The sequence below is a fragment of the Panulirus ornatus genome, chromosome 7, assembly GCF_036320965.1.
Source record: "Panulirus ornatus isolate Po-2019 chromosome 7, ASM3632096v1, whole genome shotgun sequence".
In the NCBI taxonomy this organism is placed as follows: domain Eukaryota; kingdom Metazoa; phylum Arthropoda; class Malacostraca; order Decapoda; family Palinuridae; genus Panulirus; species Panulirus ornatus.
Genome location: NC_092230.1, coordinates 15,288,823 through 15,305,675, shown reverse-complemented (window position 1 = coordinate 15,305,675; position 16,853 = coordinate 15,288,823). Strand labels below are relative to the sequence as shown.

Sequence of the window (16,853 nt, the reverse complement as noted above, 5' to 3'; positions counted from 1 at the left end):
ATGCCTTCTCCAGATCCATAAATGCTACATACAAATCCATTTGCTTTTCTAAGTATTTCTCACATACATTCTTCAAAGCAAACACCTGATCCACACATCCTCTACCACTTCTGAAACCACACTGCTCTTCCCCAATCTGATGCTCTGTACATGCCTTCACCCTCTCAATCAATACCCTCCCATATAATTTACCAGGAATACTCAACAAACTTATACCTCTGTAATTTGAGCGCTCACTCTTATCCCCTTTGCCTTTGTACAATGGCACTATGCACGCATTCCGCCAATCCTCAGGCACCTCACCATGAGTCATACATACATTAAATAACCTTACCAACCAGTTAATAATACAGTCACCCCCTTTTTTTAATAAATTCCACTGCAATACCATCCAAACCTGCTGCCTTGCCGGCTTTCATCTTCCGCAAAGCTTTTACTACCTCTTCTCTGTTTACCAAATCATTTTCCCTAACCCTCTCACTTTGCACACCACCTCGACCAAAACACCCTATATCTCCCACTCTATCATCAAACACATTCAACAAACCTTCAAAATACTCACTCCATCTCCTTCTCACATCACCACTACTTGTTATCACCTCCCCATTTGCGCCCTTCACTGAAGTTCCCATTTGCTCCCTTGTCTTACGCACTTTATTTACCTCCTTCCAGAACATCTTTCTATTCTCCCTAAAATTTAATGATACTCTCTCACCCCAACTCTCATTTGCCCTCTTTTTCACCTCTTGCACCTTTCTCGACCTCCTGTCTCTTTCTTTCATACATCTCCCACTCAATTGCATTTTTTCCCTGCAAAAATCGTCCAAATGCCTCTCTCTTCTCTTTCACTAATAATCTTACTTCTTCATCCCACCAATCACTACCCTTTCTAATCAACCCACCTCCCACTCTTCTCATGCCACAAGCATCTTTTGCACAATCCATCCCTGATTCCCTAAATACATCCCATTCCTCCCCCTACTTCCATTGTTCTCACCTTTCTCCATTCTGTACTCAGTCTCTCCTGGTACTTCCTCACACAAGTCCCCTTCCCAAGCTCACTTACTCTCACCACCCTCTTCACCCCAACAATATATATATATATATATATATATATATATATATATATATATATATATATATATATATATATATATAATATATATATATATATATATATATTATATATATATATATATATATATATATATATATATATATATATATATATATATATATATATAGAGAGAGAGAGAGAGAGAGAGAGAGAGAGAGAGAGAGAGAGAGAGAGAATGTATATGTATGTATATGTGCGTGTGTGGACGTGTATTTTTATACATGTGTATGCGAGTGGGTTAGGCCATTCTTTCATCTGTTTCCTTGTGCTACTTCGCTATCGCGGGAGACAGCGACAAAGTATAAGTATATATATATATATATATATATATATATATATATATATATATATATATATATATATATATATAATAATATTCCACTAGTCTAATACTAACCCCCTCCCCCCAAAAAAAAAGTTTGCTTCCACTATTTATCAGTGTTCAGCTGTTCTGAAAAACAAAAAACAAAAAAAATCCCAAATGTTTCTAATCAATTTTATTCGTTTTTTTTTTTTTTTTTTTTTTTTTATATACTTTGTCGCTGTCTCCCGCGTTTGCGAGGTAGCGCAAGGAAACAGACGAAAGAAATGGCCCAACCCCCCCCCCCCCCCATACACATGTACATACACACGTCCACACACGCAAATATACATACCTACACAGCTTTCCATGGTTTACCCCGGACGCTTCACATGCCTTGATTCAATCCACTGACAGCACGTCAACCCCTGTATACCACATCGCTCCAATTCACTCTATTCCTTGCCCTCCTTTCACCCTCCTGCATGTTCAGGCCCCGATCACACAAAATCCTTTTCACTCCATCTTTCCACCTCCAATTTGGTCTCCCTCTTCTCCTCGTTCCCTCCACCTCCGACACATATATCCTCTTGGTCAATCTTTCCTCACTCATTCTCTCCATGTGCCCAAACCATTTCAAAACACCCTCTTCTGCTCTCTCAACCACGCTCTTTTTATTTCCACACATCTCTCTTACCCTTACGTTACTTACTCGATCAAACCACCTCACACCACACATTGTCCTCAAACATCTCATTTCCAGCACATCCATCCTCCTGCGCACAACTCTATCCATATCCCACGCCTCGCAACCATACAACATTGTTGGAACTACTATTCCTTCAAACATACCCATTTTTGCTTTCCGGGATAATGTTCTCGACTTCCACACATTTTTCAAGGCTCCCAAAATTTTCGCCCCCTCCCCCACCCTATGATCCACTTCCGCTTCCATGGTTCCATCCGCTGACAGATCCACTCCCAGATATCTAAAACACTTCACTTCCTCCAGTTTTTCTCCATTCAAACTCACCTCCCAATTGACTTGACCCTCAACCCTACTGTACCTAATAACCTTCGTTTTTATGCTATATAAATTTTCCTGTTTTTCTCCACTACGTCCTAGTAGTTGCTTTTCTCATAAATCAATTTTCCCTTCTTTTTCTCAACTCCATGTAATACTGTTATTGGAGCATTTTCATTGCTCCCATTCTGAGTTCACTGATTACTGCCATATATCACTCATTTGGCCCAACACCTGACCAGTTCTCCTCCACTCCACTGCTCTTACTCTCAATCCCCCCCCCCCCCTTTTTTTTTTAATAACCAGAATAAACTAATTTGTGTGGCCCTATCAAGACCAAAACTTGACTGCCTTAGATGAAAATACAGAATAACATTAACAAGCCCCACAGGTGGGCAGGACCGAATTCCAGTAACTCGGTCCATTACCAGGAAAGTCTTTTCCCATTCAGGACCGGAATGGCGAACGACCGATTCCCATTCCAGTCTAGTTTTAATCAATTCGGATGGTCCTTTTTACTTTTTTTGTCTTTTTTGGTTTTCAGTATAATAAAGCATAACACGGTGTTATAAACTTAGAGCATTACAAAATAAAGTAACATTTAATAGTGTCTTTTTAAATGATTTTGGTGTGACAAGATTATTTGGAAAAAGACATCTCGTTTTGTCAAGAAGACTCAAAGCCTGAAATCGAACGTTTTTCAACCCCTAATGGTGTTGTCAAGTGTTTCAACCTCAAGTCAAACAACTGAAGTTCCTAGATAGAAAACTTGAGCCCATTAACCCTTCGCCGTACCTGGACTATGTTGAATACATGGCCTCCAATGGTGAGCAGAACCTGGAATACAAGTGTTTGCTGTGTCTGCCGAACAAGAACTTGCTCTCGACAAGCGGCAAGAGCCAAACAACCTCAAACGAAGCCACTAAAAAACCAGTTCGACCGATGCATCAAGTACGAGGGTGGCCATCCAGAAAAAAAAGTGGCCAAGTGAGTATCTGGAGCTCCTCGGTGACAAGAGGCAGAGGACCATGGTTCAGCCGACCATAAAAGGAACCATGACTGAACCCTTCAGTCATCAAGGCTCTCTTTGAGGTCAGTAAATCTAATTAACACTCTTTCAGCCTTGTCTAAAAGTATTTACATCAGTCATGATGAATTGTAACGAATTTTCCAATTTCTTTAATTCTTTAATCACTTTCTTTGTGGACATGTTGCCATTTGACATCGCCGACCCTGATCCATGGAGGACAAACAAGTTTGTTTTAACTATCCAACCCTGGCAGGTATCTGGGTCACACTGACCATATTGATGTGACATATATACATCGGAAAACAAATTCTAATTATTTTACTTTCACCAAAGATGGGTTATATTGACCATACTGATATGACAAATATACATCGGAAAACAAATTCTAATTGTTTTACTTCCACCAAAGAGAACATTGATAAACAACCGTGTTAATTCAATTCATTATAATGCCCTTAACATATGAAAATATTTAGAGAATACATCTCTGTTGAATCATTTCAAAGTATTCCATAAATCCATTTCAAGTCGTTCCTGGGCATGACCACTAAAATGATCAGGAAACTCTCCTCAGGAAGCAGTCTGTTTTATCTTGTACATGATTCACTGGACGACACACCTTCCAAGTTATACACAAGGTACACTTCTACTTTACATTTGAGTCAAAGGTCTGCAGTACTACTACAGACAATGGCAGCATCTTCAAGGTATTTTCAGTAAGATTTTTTTTATCTCATTATTCTTACCAACTTTAATGTGATTTTTTTTTTCTTTTCGCAAAACAGATGAGGAGCGGCCTGAGTAAGGTTGAGGATCTGGCGTCGGTATAGGAAGGTAATTAGGAATTATTATTTGCTTTCTTTCACTATTTACAAGATGTATAAAGTATTACATTTGCACTCACAATTCAAATATACCTTTTCCGCTGGTTGGAAGATCCTGAATATGTCCTACCGAAACACACAGGTGCGCCGCTCACACAATGAATCTAGTGACCACTTCCTACACCGACGAGGCCCTGATGGACTCTCATTCCAGCAGGATGATGCACTGGACTGCCTTAGGTAAAGCTACGGAGTTGTGGAACAAGCAGGCAAGAAGTTCCCAACCCAAGCCTCAAACATCAAATGGCCGACATAGGGATACTGCCAGACTGTCCTCTAAATTATGAGATAGAACTCCGTCTACGACGGGGTCTCGTCTGGTCATCTTCCGAGACAGGGATAAGCTTCATGGACTTGCTCAGAACGTGAAACATTCTTCGGGTACCTTCATTCACATATCATTTATTTTACTCTTTTTATCTCACTCCACTTATTGAGAAGTAAAAAAAGTAAAAACTAAAAAAAACTGACGTACGGGATTAAATTATTCAGCTCTTTCAGATGATGTTTGTTTCTTCAGATTATTTTAAGGTGATGCAACCGGTCTGTAAGGCATTGGACATGATGCAAGGGGAGGACAAAGGCTATATTGGGGAACTTCTACCCACCTCGGCCGTCTCTCAAAATGTTGGAGCTGGAGGAAAGCACCGATGTCAATAAGTGTCAGCCACTAGTAGCTGCTGTTTAGAATGGCATCAAAATCAAGCTTGGTCCCCTTTTTAAGGACATGGACTTCCTCTTGGCAGCTGCACTAGACCCTCAGTTCAAACTGGGCTTGGTGATACTAATGGAGGACAATGGTATGTATGACATCAAGATCACAGCCAAGGTAAGCAGCAAATGGCGATTACGTAGAAGATTCTGACGACTTAGGCAGTGAGGGAGAGAGAATGACACAGATGAAACTTTTTAGAGCTCTCTACGAGGGTGGGGCGAAAAGCAAAGAAACCGGGAACAAGTTGCTGGAAACATTTCTCAGCAAGAGGTCTGTAAACTCTAACAAATACTCATTCCTAAGTCTGGTGCTGAAGGGCTTGTTCATAAAAGTTTAATACACCTATACCTTCCAGTGCTGCCATAGAGCGGCTCTTCTCTTTGGAGGAAGACGTCCTCAAGCTGAAATGATCAGAAATGTGACAGCCATTTTGAAATGCTGGTTTTCTTTAACGGAAAATGAAGTATTATTGCAGTTACTTGTATTGGATACTATTAATTACCATTGGTGTTATTTGTACCAGTGTTTTCACTTGGTTGTTTGCATTTCATTTCAAATAAATATTTTTCAAAGAAATATTTTTCACATAATAAATGAAAGGACCAAGGATGAAGTTGGTCTTAGTTCCTTTCTTTGGGAAGGACCGGGACCATAGATCCATTTTGAGTCAAAGAGCCGGAACGAGACTGTTGGTCCATTTTGAGAACCAGGTGCCCACTTTTGCAAGCCCCACTAGAATCAATACAAATCATCTAATGGCAACTGGTCTCGTATGACTGCTATCTTACATTGCTGTCACACACATCCTGACAACAAAAGCAGATGAAAAGCTTTGATGAAAATCAGTTCAGTTCCTAACAGTATAAATGCTTTTACCAAAGAACTGCTCCACCTGCCATATGAGGGATTTTAAGAAAACCGTTTGCTGTAAAATAGAGGCAATATCAGCTTATGAGAGTACTTTCCTTCATCACAACTCATGATGCAATTAACTATATCTTAACCACTACATGTGTATGTCTTACAAAGTTGCTCACTTTATAAAGGCAGCAGTATTACTGTGGAAGGCTTAAATGATAACAATCAAACAAAGATGAAAAAACTGTGCAACAACATTCCACATTATATACATAAACAAGGTTTATTAAAAAAAAATTCAGAATAATATTTATTTTCAGTTTAACGGTTGGACTTAGCAACTCGTTCAAGCTCATCCTTCTTCTTGATGGCATAGCTGTTAGATGATCCCTGTAATAAAAAATGGATTATGAACAAAACACCTGTTGAAATTCCATTTCACAGCATTTTCACAAGGCACTTAAGTAAATTAACTTCCCTACTTACAATATCAGCAAAAACCAAATATGCACTTGAACAAAATCACTCTAAAAACTGTATAAACTGATTACGAAATCATATACCTTGGCAGCATTGATTAGCTCATCAGCAAGACACTCAGCAATGGTTTTAATGTTCCGGAAAGCAGCTTCACGCGCACCGGTAGGTCAGCAGCCAAATAGCCTCAAAGAAAAAATCAGAATTAAAACAAGAACTCCATATGCAAAAACAATTATAAAAAGAAATCCTTATGAAAATTACGTTCACATGGTTGTCAAACACCACTAATTGGGCCAAAACCCTTGTGGTATTACCTGACCCTCTAAATTCTACCCAGCACACTTTCTGACACCACAGCAGTTAGAACACTACCGGCTCTAGTAGGTACATACCCCACTGATATCATTATCATAAAACCCCAATACCCATTTTACAAATGGGTTCTAGGGGTCTACCCCTAAAACCCCTTATCTATAAGTTCATGCAGCTAATAGAGAAGGTCCACAGGAGAACAATAAAGATGTACCAAAATTACGACAGCTGCACAATGGATGAGAATAAATGAGGATCACATCTACTCTCTAGCTGTAAAGTATAATGCAATGAAACCATAGCCCATCCTACAGTCAAGCCACAAAGACCTTTACATGGTTTTCCCTACCAGTTCAATTGCCCTGATTCAGTCCTAAGAGCATGTTACCCCCTGTACGTCACTTTGATACAATTCATTCAATCCCTTGCACAATTCATACCTTGCTGCATGTTCATGCCAAATTCAAACCACCTTTCATCGTTTCCTTCATTCTCCACCTTGATTTCCCCTTCCCCTTGTTCCCTCCACTTCTGACATGACATCTATACCTTCTTGAGTCATCCTCTTCACTTGTTCAAACCACTTCAGCACACCCTCTTTAGCCCTCTCATACGTACTTCTCTTATAACCACACTTCTCTCTTACCATATCATTTCTTAACCATCCCTCAAGCATTTCATTTCCAATATATCCACCCTCTTCTTTATATTTTTGTTGTAGGCCTACATCTTGCATACATAGAGCACAGTCTGTTCTTCACTATGGTAGAGCAATTACTAATAAACAAAAAATTCATATTCATAAAGTGGATGTTGTTTTGGAAACTTCCTTAACTGTGCTAAGAAAAAAAAACATGAAGTAGCCTTATGAGCATACAGAAAAAACATACTACATTCATGCTTACCTGGTTGACACGACGAAGTGGGGAGACATCAACAGCCTGCCTCCTAACAGTACCAGCACGACCAATACGTGTGGAATCCTCACGTGGGCCAGAATTGATGATTGCATTGACTACCACTTGTACTGGATTCTAAAATACAAACATTCTACTGATTTGTCTAGCATAGGATTCAAACAAAATTGCACTAATGAGATCTCCTGACAATTAGGCTTACTAAAGCTTTGTTTAGGGGATACTATTGAACTCCACTCATTGTATTAGAACCATAGTGGTCTTTGCAAATTCCCTATTTTTCTCTAGCACTCATTATAAACTTCAGTAGGAAAAACTACTACTGAGACAAAATTATGGTGCAAAGAAACCCAATTCAAAGACTACTCAATAAACATAGTAGCAAAGCTGTCACATTTCTTACAGTAAAAATCTAAATTACTCAGTTTGATCAAATAAACTTGCATGGCCCCTTCAGCTATCAGTTAAGAACGAATTAACTTTTTGAGACTTGGTTTTTCTTGTTAGTTTTATGCTAGGAAATACACAAAAATAAAGTTTACATGCAGCTACTAATATACTTGAAAATATAATCATGTACACAAATATAAATGAAACAATGGATTTCTTACACCCATCCACATTTTTTTCTGTAATTTGTACAGAATGTATAGTACCTGTAACATGACCAGTGAACAAAGTTCTTTCAAAAAATCACACTGTGTTCTGTATTTTCTTCCATTTAAGCATTTAAACATCAGTACAGCTGAAGCTGAAGTTCTTTAGCTTTTTCTTTCAGTCTGAATTCCAAATTCCAATCCATCATCTCTGACTTCCTCTCCTTCAGTTTTTGTCTCTTGCATTTGACTTTTGCAAGACAATTGTCATGGATATCCCTGCCTTCCCTTCCGCTGCTTCTGCTGAAGTGTCAGCATCCTGACTTTCATATACATCATGCAGTTTCCAGTTCTTTCAAGCATCAATAGTTGACTAAAAAAAATAAAAATCAAAAATTAAAAATTTTACTTTTATTACCTCAAACAATATTAACACAATTAAGACAATTTCAAAGCCTTAAAAATATATAAAGCAACATAACACTTTTTAATGCTTTACAGGGACCCAAGAGATCCTTGGCAGGCAACATGGAATGTGCCTTCGATAAGAAGTTCAGCATGTGCACGAGTGTGAAAATGTGTGTTTCCACACTCTGTCTGTTTGACGTAACACAATCAAGTGAAAAGTATATCAAAGCCATATCACTGGAAGTACAATCTCAGCATAGAAGTTCTCACTCCAAAGGAGTCTATGAATACCTGCTACTGAAAGATTTGAGTTAAGAAAGATCCAGGGTACCATTTGGACTCTCCCACAGAAATTGAACCCACCCTTGAAGCTGCAGCAGCCCCTTCAGTGAAAAGGGCCCAGAAGTCATTTAATAACAATAATTCTCCCTTTCCTCAAACTTGATTCCCAATTTCCATGTATGTGAGGTAGCACCAGGAATAGATGAAAAGAAGGCCACATTCAATCACATCCATTCTAACTGTTATGTGTAACGCACCACAGACCTTTCCATCGTTTCCCCCAGCCACTTCATGTGCCCTGGTTTAGTTCATGCGCAGCAGGTCGACCCTTGTATCCCACGTCATGAAAATTCAGTCTCAAAATCTTTTTCACTTCATCCTACCATCTCCAATTTGCTCTCCTCCTTGATCCCTTCACATGTGACATGTATATCTTCTCTGTCAACCTCTCCTCACTCATTCTCTCAGTATCTCCAAACAATTTCAGGACACCCTCTCCAGCTCTCAATCCACACTTCTCTCTTACACTGTTGTTACATACAAGATCAAACCACCTCCCTCCTCACTCCACATAATGTCCTCAAACACTTCGTTTCCAACACATCCACCCTCCTCTGCACATATTCATCTATAACTCCTGCCTCACATCAATTAACATTGTTGTAACCACTATACCTTCAAACAAAACCATTTTTGCCCTTCTAGATAATGACCTCTTAGTCCACACTTTTTCACAGCTCCCAAAACCTTTAACCCCCCACCCACCCTATGACACTTCTGCTTTTAACGTTCCATTTGCTGCTATGTCTACTCCCAAGTATCTTAAAACACTTCACTTCCTCCTATATCTCTCCATTCAAACTCATACTCAATCTAACCTGTCCCTCTACCTTGCTAAACCTAATAACCTTGCTTTTGTTCATTTTTTTTTTTTTTTTTTCAAACTATTCGCCATTTCCCACGTTAGCGAGGTAGCGTTAAAAACAGAGGACTGGGCCTTTGAGGGAATATCCTCACCTGGCCCCCTTCTCTGTTCCTTCTTTTGGAAAATTAAAAAAAAGAAAAAAAAATAATGAGAGGGGAGGATTTCCAGCCCCCCGCTCTCCCGCTTTTGTTCATATTTGATTAAATTCATTGTTTCACACACTCTTCCAAGCTGCAATCACACTCAAATCTGCCAAGAGTGCTGTGTCATCACCAAACAACTGACTCACTTTCCATGCTCCTTCATCCCCTTGCATACTCACCCTTCTCTCCAAAACTCTTGCATTTACCTGTCTAACCACCCTATCCATAATCAAACAGCCATGATACCATAAAACACCTTGCTGCATATGAACTATCACCTGGGGTTATTCACTCCTCGCTAATCACTCCTACATATGCCTTACACCCTTGATAAAAACTACTCACTTCTTACAGCTTTCCTCCCAGACTGTATATTATCAAAAGCCTTCCACAAGGAAACTCTATCAACCCTAAATGTCATATACAAATCCCTCTGTTTCTCCAGGTATTTCTAAAACATACTCTTTAAGGTAAACACCTGATCCACACATCCTCTACTACTTCTGGAACCACACTGTTCCTCTCCTCTTAATCACTGCTTTCCCATATAACTTACCAGGAACACTCAACTTATTTATACCTTTGTAGTCTGAATCCTCACCCTTATCCCCCTTACAATTATACAAAGGCACAATACAGTAAACCATTGATCTAAAAGACTATTAATACGAAAGGGTGTACAATACAGTAAACCATTGATCTAAAAGACTATTAATACGAAAGGGTGTAAGTTAATGCCGAAAGTCTGTCAAATACAAATATAACCTATTTCTGTGCCACATTTAAGTTCATATGCTTTCTTTTAACTCCCCCATCACTGTACAGTTTAGTGTGTGGTACGACAGCTGGGCAGCACACAACTAGTAGCATGGGAATGCTGCCCATGCAGGCAGAAGTCAGACCAAGAAAGAGGTGATGCCACCCCTATCCTGTGAAAGGATACTTCTTTATAATAAAGTGAGGACAGTATAACTGCTTTCATTACACCTCTTACATGACACAGAGAAGGATTAAAACCAACACAGGAATTGTCCCAAGTTATTGCAAGGCTGCTCGCCTTCAAGGAAGTCATCTCAAATAAGGAAACCAATCTAGATGGCGGGAAGAAGGAATCTTTCTACAAAAAATGGGGAATCATGACCCGCATCTCCTCAGTCCACTTCCCCTAGTCCAATGGACGTCATGAAGCCACAGGAAAGGCAGCCAAACAGGGGTTGTGGGGCAACACAGGTTTTGGAGGTAGCCTGCACAACAGGAAAGTGACTCAGGTTATGCTCCAATATCTCAACATCCCCCCTAAGAGAGGAGGATAAGTCAAACGTACAGCTGGCAGCAGGAAGACAGTTCCAAAATGGTGTCCTGGTGCCCTGGCATTATCTGATTAATTGGTCATGGAGAACTGCTCTGCAAAACAAGGAGAGAGCCATAGCAGAGAGCCATGCTCTTGTGCAGGGCAGTCTAGCATGTGAACCTGCTAAGCTGTCTGGGGGCACCCAATCTACATGCAAGAAGTTACTTCGAAGGTGTGGGACAGGTCAGGCATGGTAGTGGTGGACCTGCACAGACAATACTCAGTGAAGCTGGGCAGCAGTTGCCACCTGTCTTTGTTAAACTCATATTATTTGTTCTGCTCACAGGTACAGGAAATGTATTGTTGCTGAGCTGTGATTTGTGCATATATTTCCATTTCCTTTATACCTTGTCCAAGTTAATTTCCACTTTTTAGTTTTCTTGTTTTCAGTTTCATTTTTGCTGTAACAAAATGTCACAATCAGTTACCCAAAATCTTGTAAGGAGGATGTAGGGTTAAGTGTATGGTACAATAATTGGGGGGAGGACACCTGGCAACGTTGGAACGCTTACCAGGCAGTTGGATGCAGGAGTCAGACTGAGATAAGAGGTGATGACACTCCTCTCCTGTGAAAGGATACTTCTTTATAATAAAATGGGGACAGAATACCTGCCTTCATTGTACCTCTTACAATCACTTGATGCCTCTTTTTAATTGTAAGGATTGCAAAATTATTCAATAAAGCCAATTCTGAAATAAGAGAAACACTGTACACAGCCTGACCACACAATAGCTTGAGGCAGACTCAGACCAAAACAATGCAAGTTTATCCCACACTACCATAAGCAAGTGCAATAAAAAATGCGCATGTCGCAGCCTTGGAGATTTTTTAATTCTTTTTCAAATTTTCAATACAATTATCAATTATTTTTTTATTTTTTATTATACTTTGTCGCTGTCTCCCGCGTTTGCGAGGTAGCGCAAGGAAACAGACGAAAGAAAAGGCCCACCCCCCCCCCCCATACACATGTATATACATACGTCCACACACGCAAATATACATACCTACACAGCTTTCCATGGTTTACCCCAGACGCCTCACATGCCCTGATTCAATCCACTGACAGCACGTCAACCCCGGTATACCACATCGCTCCAATTCACTCTATTCCTTGCCCTCCTTTCACCCTCCTGCATGTTCAGGCCCCGATCACACAAAATCTTTTTCACTCCATCTTTCCACCTCCAATTTGGTCTCCCTCTTCTCCTTGTTCCCTCCACCTCCGACACATATATCCTCTTGGTCAATCTTTCCTCACTCATCCTCTCCATGTGCCCAAACCACTTCAAAACACCCTCTTCTGCTCTCTCAACCACGCTCTTTTTATTTCCACACATCTCTCTTACCCTTACGTTACTCACTCGATCAAACCACCTCACACCACACATTGTCCTCAAACATCTCATTTCCAGCACATCCATCCTCCTGCGCACAACTCTATCCATAGCCCACGCCTCGCAACCATACAACATTGTTGGAACCACTATTCCTTCAAACATACCCATTTTTGCTTTCCGAGATAATGTTCTCGACTTCCACACATTCTTCAAGGCCCCCAGGATTTTCGCCCCCTCCCCCACCCTATGATCCACTTCTGCTTCCATGGTTCCATCCGCTGCCAGATCCACTCCCAGATATCTAAAACACTTCACTTCCTCCAGTTTTTCTCCATTCAAACTCACCTCCCAAAACATCTTTTTATTCTCCCTAAAATTTAATGATACTCTCTCACCCGAACTCTCATTTGCCCTCTTTTTCACCTCTTGCACCTTTCTCTTGACCTCCTGCCTTTCTTTTATACCTCCCACTCATTTGCATTATTTCCCTGCAAAAATTGTCCAAATGCCTCTCTCTAATAATCTTACTTCCTCATCCCACCACTCACCACCCTTTCTAATCTGCCCACCTCCCATGCTTCTCATACCACAAGCATCTTTTGCGCAAGCCGTCACTGCTTACCTAAATACATCCCATTCCTCCCCCACTCCCCTTATGTCCTTAGTTCTCACCTTTTTTCATTCTCTACTGAGTCTCTCCTGGTACTTCCTCACACAAGTCTCCTTCCCAAGCTCACTTACTCTCACCACTCTTTTCACCCCAACATTCTTCTCTTCTGAAAGTCTCTACAAATCTTCACCTTATCCTCCACAAGATAATGATCAGACATCCCTCCAGTTGCATCTCTCGGCACATTAACATCAGAAAGTCTCTCTTTCACACTCCAATCAATTAACACGTAATCCAATAACGCTCTCTGGCCATCTCTCCTACTTACATACGCTTACTTATGTATATCTCTCTTTTTAAACCAGGTATTCCCAATCAACAGTCCTTTTTCGGTACATAAATCTACAAGCTCTTCACCATTTCCATTTACAACACTGAACACCCCATGTACACCAATTATTCCCTCAACTGCCACATTACTCACCTTTGCATTCAAATCAGCCATCAATATAACCAGTCTCTTGCATCAAAACTACTAACACACACTCAGCTATTCCCAAAACACTCACCTCTCATGATCTTTCTTCTCATGCCCAGGTGCATATGCACCAATAATCACCCATCTCTCTCCATCAACTATCAGTTTTACCCATATCAATCTAGGGTTTACTTTCTTACACTTTACCACATACTCCCACCACTCCTGTTTCAGGAATAGTGCTACTCCTTCCCTTGCTCTTGTCCTCTCACTAACCCCTGACTTTACTCCCAAGACATTCCTAAACCACTCTTCCCCTTTACCCTTGAGCTTCATTTCACTCAGAGCCAAAACATGCAGCTTCCTTTCCTCAAACATACTACCTATCTCTCCTTTTTTCTCATCTTGGTTATATCCACACACATTTAGACACCCCAATCTGAGCCTTCGAGGAGGATGAGTACTCCCCGCATGACTCCTTCTTCTGTTTCCCATTTTAGAAAGTTAAAATACAAGGAGGGGGGGGTTTCCAGCCCACCGCTTCCGTCCCCTTTAGTCGCCTTCTACGACACGTGAGGAATGCGTGGGAAGTATTCTTTCTCCCCTGTCCCCAGGGATACACAGACAAGTACATATATGCACATGTACGTACATATTCATGCTTGCTTGCATTCATCCATTCTAAGTGCTACCCCGTCCCACAGGAAATGGTATCGCTACCCCTTGCTTCAGTGAAGTAGTGCCAGGAAAAGACAAAAATGGCCACACTCATTCACTCATTCTCCAGCTTTCATTTGTAATGCACCAAAACCACAGCTCCCTTTCCACATCCAGGCCCCGTAGGGCATTCCATGGTTTACCCCAGATGTTTCACATATCCTGGTTCAGTCCATTGACAGCACGTCAACCCCAGTATATCACTTCATTCCAGTTCAGTATTCTTTGCACACCTCTCACCCTTCCGTATGTTCAGGCCCCGATTGCTCAAAATCTTTTTCACTCCATCCTTCCACCTCCAGTTTGGTCTTCTTCTTCTTGTTCCCTCCACCTTTGACACTATATCTTCTGTCAATCTTTCCTCACTCATTCTCACCGTATTACCAAACCATTTCAACACACCCCTTCTGCTCTTTCAACCACATTCTTTATTTCCACTCATCTCTCTTAGCCTTTCATTATTTACTCGATCAAACCACCTCACACCACATATTGGCTTCAAGATATTTCATTTCCAGCACACCCACCCTCCTCTGTACAGCTCTATCTATAGCTCATGCCTGGCAACCAAATAACTTTGTTGGAACTACAATTCCTTCAAACATACCCATTTTTGCTCTCCGAGATACCATTATTGTTCATTTATGAAGAAGAGCTGGTGAAAGCCTCACGTAAGGTAAACTGTGGCAAAGTCGCGGGAGTCGATGGTATTGCAGTTAGATTTCTGAAGTTGGGAGTGACTGTGATGTTGATTAGTTAGTTGAGATTTTAAGTGTATGTATGGATAATGGTGAAATGTTTGAGGATTGGCAGAGTGCATGAACAGTAAACACTCAGTTTACCGGACCCTTATATAACATTTCGGTTTTTAACAGACAAATAATACTAGTGGGGGAGGAATGGGATGTATTTAGGGAATCAGTGATGGATTGCGCAAAAGATGCTTGTGGCATGAGAAGAGTGGGAGGTGGGTTGATTAGAAAGGGTAGTGAGTGGTGGGATGAAGAAGTAAGAGTATTAGTGAAAGAGAAGAGAGAGGCATTTGGACGATTTTTGCAGGGAAAAAATGCAATTGAGTGGGAGATGTATAAAAGAAAGAGACAGGAGGTCAAGAGAAAGGTGCAAGAGGTGAAAAAAAGGGCAAATGAGAGTTGGGGTGAGAGAGTATCACTAAATTTTAGGGAGAATAAAAAGATGTTCTGGAAGGAGGTAAATAAAGTGCGTAAGACAAGGGAGCAAATGGGAACTTCAGTGAAGGGCGCAAATGGGGAGGTGATAACAAGTAGTGGTGATGTGAGAAGGAGATGGAGTGAGTATTTTGAAGGTTTGTTGAATGTGTTTGATGATAGAGTGGCAGATATAGGGTGTTTTGGTCGAGGTGGTGTGCAAAGTGAGAGGGTTAGGGAAAATGATTTGGTAAACAGAGAAGAGGTAGTGAAAGCTTTGCGGAAGATGAAAGCCGGCAAGGCAGCAGGTTTGGATGGTATTGCAGTGGAATTTATTAAAAAAGGGGGTGACTGTATTGTTGACTAGTTGGTAAGGTTATTTAATGTATGTATGACTCATGGTAAGGTGCCTGAGGATTGGCGGAATGCGTGCATAGTGCCATTGTACAAAGGCAAAGGGGATAAGAGTGAGTGCTCAAATTACAGAGGTATAAGTTTGTTGAGTATTCCTGGTAAATTATATGGGAGGGTATTGATTGAGAGGGTGAAGGCATGTACAGAGCATCAGATTGGGGAAGAGCAGTGTGGTTTCAGAAGTGGTAGAGGATGTGTGGATCAGGTGTTTGCTTTGAAGAATGTATGTGAGAAATACTTAGAAAAGCAAATGGATTTGTATGTAGCATTTATGGATCTGGAGAAGGCATATGATAGAGTTGATAGAGATGCTCTGTGGAAGGTATTAAGAATATATGGTGTGGGAGGAAAGTTGTTAGAAGCAGTGAAAAGTTTTTATCGAGGATGTAAGGCATGTGTACGTGTAGGAAGAGAGGAAAGTGATTGGTTCTCAGTGAATGTAGGTTTGCGGCAGGGGTGTGTGATGTCTCCATGGTTGTTTAATGCAAGAGTTTTGGAAAAAGGGCAAGTATGCATTTTGTTCTGGATGAGAGAGCTTGGGAAGTGAGTCAGTTGTTGTTCGCTGATGATACAGCGCTGGTGGCTGATTCATGTGAGAAACTGCAGAAGCTGCTGACTGAGTTTCGTAAAGTGTGTGAAAGAAGAAAGTTGAGAGTAAATGTGAATAAGAGCAAAGTTATTATGTACAGTAGGGTTGAGGGTCAAGTCAATTGGGAGGTAAGTTTGAATGGAGAAAAACTGGAGGAAGTGAAGTGTTTTACATATCTGGGAGTGGATTTGGCAGCGG

The 16,853-nt window shown here is 40.7% G+C and overlaps 1 pseudogene; it reads right to left on the bottom strand.

Annotated features, from left to right (window-relative positions):
• Positions 1 to 6,226: 6,226 nt before the first annotated feature.
• Positions 6,227 to 16,853, bottom strand: part of LOC139749428 (uncharacterized) — a 54,093-nt pseudogene continuing 43,466 nt past the window's right edge.